Source organism: Amphibalanus amphitrite, unplaced genomic scaffold (assembly GCF_019059575.1).
Source record: "Amphibalanus amphitrite isolate SeventyFive unplaced genomic scaffold, NRLGWU_Aamphi_draft 001073F_arrow, whole genome shotgun sequence".
In the NCBI taxonomy this organism is placed as follows: Eukaryota; Metazoa; Arthropoda; class Thecostraca; order Balanomorpha; family Balanidae; genus Amphibalanus; species Amphibalanus amphitrite.
In genome coordinates, this window is record NW_024882567.1 from 109,529 (window position 1) to 117,918 (window position 8,390).

Consider the following 8,390-nt stretch of genomic DNA (forward strand, 5'->3'; position numbering starts at 1 on the left):
CTGAAAAAGTGCCACTAAATATTGTCCGATCTTCACAATTTTGGCACAAAAATGTAGCGCGTGTAAAGTTCTAGCCGCACATTGAAAACCATTTTCATCAAGGTCAAACTTCAAGGTCAAATTCAAGGTCAAACGACGGGGAACTGAAAAAGTGCCACTAAATATTGTCCGATTTTCAAAATTTTGGCACCAAAATGTAGCGCGTGCGAAGTTCTAGCCGCACATCGAAAACCATTTTCATCAAAGTCAAACTTCAAGGTCAAATTCAAGGTCAAAGGACGGGGAACTGAAAAAGTGCCACTAAATATTGTCCGATTTTCAAAATTTTGGCACCAAAATGTAGCGCGTGCAAAGTTCTAGCCGCACATCGAAAACCATTTTCATCAAGGTCAAACTTCAAGGTCAAATTCAAGGTCAAAGGACGGGGAACTGAAAAAGTGCCACTAAATATTGTCCGATTTTCAAAATTTTGGCACCAAAATGTAGCGCGTGCAAAGTTCTAGCCGCACATCGAACACCATTTTCATCAAGGTCAAACTTCAAGGTCAAATTCAAGGTCAAAGGACGGGGAACTTTAAAAATGCTACTGTGAGAAATATCGTTTCCATCTGCTCTGAGCGGCATCGGCGACACTCATTATTTCCAGCGACGGGAAGCGCCCCGTCAGTCGGCCCGGAGGCCAAGGCCGACCAACCGGCGGCGGCTCGCTCGGCTCCTATCTCGCTGACCTCCACCGTTCGCCCACACCAAAAACACTCGGCGAGGGTTAGATCGTGAAAAATGGGTTGACGACACACCAAGGGCAAACGACTGTCGGAGAGGTATAAAACGGGCGCCAGACGCAGCAGCGACACACTCACACAGTCCACACCACACTCAACAACATCCACTCTCCAACACTCCACTCAACATGCACAAGTAAGTACCTACGTAAGAATGACTCAGACCGGACGGTCTGCCCCAGCCAGCTCTCTTGGAGCTGTGCTGTGGGGACAAGGTGACGTGACGTCTTCTAGGAAGTCCGTTTAACTTGCCGAACTATTCGGTATATGGTTGAACTGTTTGTTTTGTCTTTCGGCTACCCATTCGGTTGTCTCTTTCGCCCTTTTTTTGGTGACCGTTGACCGCCGTTGTCCGGTCTCACTGCGCTGTTTGTGTTTCAGCCTGCCCGCCATCATGACGCTGACCAGGGAGCCGATTGGCTCGGCTTGGCGGCAGCAGGCTGTTCTTTCGGCACTCTTCCGGCCTCTACAATATCGGCATACTCGAGTGCGATAGCAACTCGAGTGGGACTGATTTTCGGTCTTCTTTCGACACTCTTCCGTATTCTTCGATATCAGCCCGTGCTAATGCAACGGCTATTCGTGCAGGACTGATTTTCGGCCTTGTCTCGTTTAATGACTCGATCGCTTCCTTTTGACATTTTGGTTTCGACCTTATCTTTTGGCTCATTTCAATATATCTACTTTTAACTCATGTTCACGTCTGTATGGTGGATGGTGTTGGGAACGAAGGAGGGAAAGGAACCAGAAACACACATATATCGATCGCGTTTTCATCAGTAATACCCCTAGACAGCACATAGAGTAAACGATTGAAGAATATAGTGAAGGACACAATCCCCTAGACATATCTAGCGATAAGACAGCAATGCAGCATAGCAGCATATACAAAGGGACAACTTTCAAATTACATTGGGGGCTCGTCCGGGATATCAAACTCTGTTCTGCTCGAACAGGACCCTGATTGTATATGCCGTTGATTCATTGCATGTTCTTGCTTGTAAAGTTTTCAGGTTCTTTGTTGTTCCAGAATGATTCGTGGATCTTCGTTGGTGTAGCTTGCTGCTCGTGATTCGTAAACTTTCCGTTTCACCGTGTTCGTGAAACATGAATTGACTGGTCAAATTTGTGTATTTCCATTTCCAGTTACCTTTATTTGATGGCGAATGGCTCGAGTTCCAGACTCTTAGGTTCGCCAGGCCAATTGTTGGTCCGCATGCTGCATGGGCAACCTACATCGGACGCACCGTCGAGGTCGCCATCTCTTGAAGTTCATTTGATTCAGGTTAGTCTTGCTTACTTCTGTGGGTCTACTTACTTTGCCTTCTGGCGATACGCTACTCGGTCGTATACCTCGCAAATCAATTCGTTCGCATCGTTGGCATGACAGCAAATGGCTATTTAACTCATGGTATAAATGAATGTCCAGATATGCTCTATGGATTACATCCATTCGATTCCTTTGACTTGAATATGTGTTCGGATGATACTTACTTGGTATAATTGAACTTTATTAAGAAGTTGCCCGTAAGGCGCTCATATAATGCCGACTTGGTGTTGTTGAGCTGGTCCGCTGGTTTGCTCTGATAACATCGACTTGGTGTTATTGAGCTTTGTCTTGACCTTTAATGCTCAGATGTTACTGACTTGACTTTAGGGAACTATATAACACTGACTTCGTTGTCATGGGACGTTCTGGTGATACCGACTTGGTGTCATTGAACTTTGGGGTAGTTGCCATAGGATGTCAGTGACCAGGTGCATGGCAGCACAGTGGTCAGCTAGCGTGTTCGCGGCAATAACCATCCACAGATAAAACAACGCGAGCTCGATCATCTGATCGCCAAACCGGATATACCATTCGATCAGCTTTCAAGATCGCGGAAGTATCCCATGATCAAGGTTCCGGAGTTCAGAGGTTCGTTGTCAGAGGTCCGTTGACATAACCTTACATGGCCCTGACACAGTCCGAAGTGTCATTGTGACTGAGTGGATTGATGCCTCGCTGACATGATTAGTTATTCTTTTGGGTTTTTTTTTTACTGGTTGGTCACTGGTAGAGTTGCATTATGGCTGAGTTGTTGACAAGGTTCAGTGTACAAGATCGGTTCAATGTTTCACAGTTTGAGATGTCATTTATTTGTGAGAGTACAACGTCGTTTACATCTATTCAGTTCTTACACAGGAATTTCAATATTTCAGAGCATGTGGCAGGTTTCCGGTAAGTCGAATTCAGGTGAAGTAATTCTCTCTGTGTTAGACCCTTTGCCCTAGTTGATAGGTAAATTTTGTATTAATTAGTCATTATTGGTTAACATTGGACGGCAATATACTTTTAACTTTGCTTCGGTTCAAACAGACAGTCATCTCATCAGTCAGTTCAGGGTTGTGATTTGTGAAGATAATCCCAGTCAACATTGGTGATACTCCCGTCCAGTTGGGAAGTATTTGACAGAATGATAAACGCATTTGTTATTTGGCGGGTGATGTGCTGGGCCAGAAATGTGGTTTCCGTTTATTGAGTAGGTCGTGCCGTCTGCCTACGTCCCTGAGAGAAGGGCGAGTGCTAGGTAGGACGTGCAGCCTACAGACGTCTCTTGGAGGAGGACGTCACCGGACCGTCTGCTCGCGTGGAGCAGGACGGCAGTCGCTGCCCGGACGCGTAGGAGCTGAGGAGAACTGGTGATAGGGCCTGCCCCACCTATCTACCAGAATGAGTAGCATGGCAGAGGGTGGTCCTCTGGGGGTCCATGCCCACCGAACATACACCGGCCGGGTATGGGTGGAAATTCTCGGTCAGCTTACGCTCTAGGCATAAGGGCTGGGCGTGCAGTGACGGGAGCAGCAGGTCACTGGCACATGCGACATAACAATCCATGCTAATGAGGTGGCATGTGGATAACGGAACCAATGGAGCGTGTAAGGCGGCAAACCCCACCGCAACTGCACCGCTACCGGAGTATGAGAGTCGAGCACTCCGACGACTACAGGAGAGATGAGGCCAGCAGCGGACCCGACCAACAATCTACTTGCTTCAGGTGGTGACCGCAGCATCGATAAGGAAGGTGGGTTGTTTTATATCCGAGATAGAATGACTCGGTTGACTTGTTTGGCACTGCTCAGGAGTTGCTGGAGCAGCAACCCGACTTACAGCTTAATGACTTTGGAAGGTAGTCGCAGCAGTCGATCGGAAAGGTGTGATTCACATTCAAGGTTAGATGGTTACATGATTAATTGGTTGCTTGTTTCATTGCACAGGTGTTGCAGAAGCAGCAAACCCGACCAACACCATAATTACTTTAGGAATTGTACTTCAGGAATTGACCAGTGTCGGATAATTGACCACAGTGTCGATAAGACAGGTGTCTTAGGAAGATGACTCGGTTGCTTTGCTTCGTTTGCACAGGTGTTGCAGAAGCAGCGAAACCGATCGACGTTAACTTGTTTCAGAAGATGACCGCAGCGTCGATAAGAAAGGTGACTTGGTTCCTGTGCTTCGTTGCACAGATGTTGCAAAAACAGCAAACCCGACAAACAGTTGAAATGTGAGTAGACTTCAGGTGACTGCAGAGGGAAAGATAGTGTTTAAGACGGAAAGTGGTTTTCGTCTCGTTTTATCTCCATTCCATGGCAGGAGGTAGTACGACTCGAATCCTTGCTTAGCTACACTTTGCAAGTCATAGCAAGTGCAAAACTCTTCAGGAGTCCATCCCGTGGCTCATCTCCAGAGTAGGAAGATAGACATAAATGCTTCATGTCCTGCTTCATCGTGAATTACTGCGTGGGTCTTGCAGTTGAGATAACAAGGCAAAGAAAAATAGTAATTCGGCCGTCAGCAGTTACCATGTGAGCTGACTGAAGCCGAAAGGTTTCGATTTCAGCGCAGGAACGAGGCACGAGACGTCCCGAGGGAAGGTCTTTCCAGTAAAGCTAAACCGAGCAGAACCGCAACGGTAAGGGACAATGCAACATAAACGAAATATTTGCTTGATTTCGTTGTTTCGACTTTCGAGTAACACTTAGGTTAATGTTTGATAGCAAGATTCTGGAGTAGCATCAACTGTGCAAACTGACCACACCTTTTCCTGTGGAACGATTTAAATATGAACCCGAAAGCCTATGCAGTTAGAACCTGCAATCCTATGTGAACTCGTTCAGCACCTATGTGAATCATTTGCCAATCCCAAAGCTGAACGAAGAGTCAACGTCATATTGAATGGAAGGTGTACCAGTTACTGTGGTTGACTTTCGTTGTATTGTCTGCAACAGACACCGCGCTGCCGAGTGGAGGTCCTGATGGATTTATCCAACCCTGCATGGAGCGCCACCGTCTCGTGAGTGACCAGCGACGGTGATGTCGGGTCACGAACAAAAGTAAGAACAACCCTTGAGATCAAAAGAGCAAAGCCAACGGGCATGTGCTCACTTGTTAAAGTCAAGCAGACGAGTTTGCTACAATCTGCTTCAGCGTATGCATGAAGGTCGTGATAAGGGTCAGTTGGTGCTCGAGGTATAAGTTGTGGTGAAGCAACAATCTTGTGCATTGCCTTGAAACTAGATCCAGCGACATGGATCTGTGCAGACCAAAAGATGCGCGGGCATAGAACCGGCATAGACAATAGGACAAACTGCTCGTGTGCTGCGATGCTCGCATCGTCTAGTCCCTCCCAATGTCCTCAGGTCATTGGAGCCAGCAGCAGAGTGCGTCCTACACAGGTATCTGAGATACCAAAAGGTCTACAAGCACCACCAATCTCTCGGCATGTCAGATTGACTTCAGCCTCAACACCTCACCCGAGCCCTTAGGACCAACATCTCGATGCTGAGTGCTGCCAGAAGTCGGAAACGCATCCTTCTGTTCTAACGGAGGCAAACGATCACTCGCCCGTCGGTTGTAACTTATCTCCTCCAGGTGTGGCGACCATAAAGCAGACGGATGGACCCATCACGTTATCACTCGTGAGTTTTTAAAGTCGAAGCCCGTATTGGGAATCGTTAACAAGCGTACCCTTTACATTGCACGACTGACGACATGCTCCTTTGTAAATCGTTTCCGGTAAACCACGAAATTCCCATCCCAGAAACAGTCCACAGGTCAGTAGCAAGGAGATGTGGTTCCCAGAATAATATAAAGGTAAAGGTGCAGTGATAGCCTTTTTCCAAGAATTTGTATCCAGCAGCACTACCATGGTGCAATGCTAAAGCTGAAGCTAAAGTCGTGTGATCTTATCTATCAAGCTATTAAGTGATTATGTATTTTGCACTATTGTCATATTTGTCGAAAGGCATAAAACAGTTAAAACAGATTAAGACGCCGCATTTGCCATTGTCTACAAGTCAAACTCGGTTTGACCCAGTCAGACTGTAAGTCTATTATTACGTACGTATACCCGTTCACCCCTAAGGTTACAGTTCTTCGTTCGCCATAAAAATGGGAGGGATGTGAGAAATATCGTTTCCATCTGCTCTGAGCGGCATCGGCGACACTCATTATTTCCAGCGACGGGAAGCGCCCCGTCAGTCGGCCCGGAGGCCAAGGCCGACCAACCGGCGGCGGCTCGCTCGGCTCCTATCTCGCTGACCTCCACCGTTCGCCCACACCAAAAACACTCGGCGAGGGTTAGATCGTGAAAAATGGGTTGACGACACACCAAGGGCAAACGACTGTCGGAGAGGTATAAAACGGGCGCCAGACGCAGCAGCGACACACTCACACAGTCCACACCACACTCAACAACATCCACTCTCCAACACTCCACTCAACATGCACAAGTAAGTACCTACGTAAGAATGACTCAGACCGGACGGTCTGCCCCAGCCAGCTCTCTTGGAGCTGTGCTGTGGGGACAAGGTGACGTGACGTCTTCTAGGAAGTCCGTTTAACTTGCCGAACTATTCGGTATATGGTTGAACTGTTTGTTTTGTCTTTCGGCTACCCATTCGGTTGTCTCTTTCGCCCTTTTTTTGGTGACCGTTGACCGCCGTTGTCCGGTCTCACTGCGCTGTTTGTGTTTCAGCCTGCCCGCCATCATGACGCTGACCAGGGAGCCGATTGGCTCGGCTTGGCGGCAGCAGGCTGTTCTTTCGGCACTCTTCCGGCCTCTACAATATCGGCATACTCGAGTGCGATAGCAACTCGAGTGGGACTGATTTTCGGTCTTCTTTCGACACTCTTCCGTATTCTTCGATATCAGCCCGTGCTAATGCAACGGCTATTCGTGCAGGACTGATTTTCGGCCTTGTCTCGTTTAATGACTCGATCGCTTCCTTTTGACATTTTGGTTTCGACCTTATCTTTTGGCTCATTTCAATATATCTACTTTTAACTCATGTTCACGTCTGTATGGTGGATGGTGTTGGGAACGAAGGAGGGAAAGGAACCAGAAACACACATATATCGATCGCGTTTTCATCAGTAATACCCCTAGACAGCACATAGAGTAAACGATTGAAGAATATAGTGAAGGACACAATCCCCTAGACATATCTAGCGATAAGACAGCAATGCAGCATAGCAGCATATACAAAGGGACAACTTTCAAATTACACTACGTCACCAGCGTTTTTTTCCAGCGACGAGCACCGATTTTAGCCAAAACCTCGTCCAAGGTCAATTGGACCATGAGGATCACGAAAATCGAACCCATTCACCCCTAAACCTTGACCTTCAAGGTCAAATTCAAGGTCAAAGGACGGGGAACTGAAAAAGTGCCACTAAATAATGTCCGATTTTCAAAATTTTGGCACCAAAATGTAGCGCGTGCAAAGTTCTAGCCGCACATCGAAAACCATTTTCATCAAGGTCAAACTTCAAGGTCAAATTCAAGGTCAAAGGATCGGACAATATCTAGTGGCACTTTTTCAGTTCCCCGTCCTTTGACCTTGAATTTGACCTTGAAGTTTGACCTTGATGAAAATGGTTTTCGATGTGCGGCTAGAACTTTGCACGCGCTACATTTTGGTGCCAAAATTTTGAAGATCGGACAATATTTAGTGGCACTTTTTCAGTTCCCCGTCCTTTGACCTTGAATTTGACCTTGAAGTTTGACCTTGATGAAAATGGTTTTCGATGTGCGGCTAGAACTTTGCACGCGCTACATTTTGGTGCCAAAATTTTGAAGATCGGACAATATTTAGTGGCTTTTTTCAGTTTCCCGTCCTTTGACCTTGAATTTGACCTTGAAGTTTGACCTTGATGAAAATGGTTTTCGATGTGCGGCTAGAACTTTGCACGCGCTACATTTTGGTGCCAAAATTTTGAAGATCGGACAATATCTAGTGGCACTTTTTCAGTCCCCGTCCTTTGACCTTGAATTTGACCTTGAAGTTTGACCTTGATGAAAATGGTTTTCGATGTGCGGCTAGAACTTTGCACGCAGGGGCGGCGCCACGGGTTTTCGATAGGGGGGGACGGGGACCTTGCCTGACCGAAAATCCCAAAAGTAGATACTGATCGTGTATGCAAAAAAAAAAAACGAGGCACGTAACGCCGCGAAACTTGGCAAAGCCCAAAACACATCGAATGGTGCATCCCGTTTCCAAACTTATCCTAGGACACCTAAGATCGATCACCTTTTCAAGCATCCTTGCCTCTAAAGTCTAAATCAA

General features: G+C 46.9%; 2 long non-coding RNA genes across 2 annotated transcripts; both read left to right on the top strand.

Annotated features, from left to right (window-relative positions):
* Positions 1-625: 625 nt before the first annotated feature.
* Positions 626-1,476, top strand: LOC122369789. The gene is made up of 2 exons (XR_006254474.1): positions 626-918; positions 1,164-1,476. It is a non-coding gene; the product is annotated as an uncharacterized LOC122369789 (long non-coding RNA).
* A 4,229-nt stretch (positions 1,477-5,705) lies between these two features.
* LOC122369798 lies at positions 5,706-7,112 on the top strand. Its single transcript, XR_006254477.1, has 2 exons — positions 5,706-6,554; positions 6,800-7,112. It is a non-coding gene; the product is annotated as an uncharacterized LOC122369798 (long non-coding RNA).
* The last annotated feature ends 1,278 nt before the right edge of the window (positions 7,113-8,390 follow it).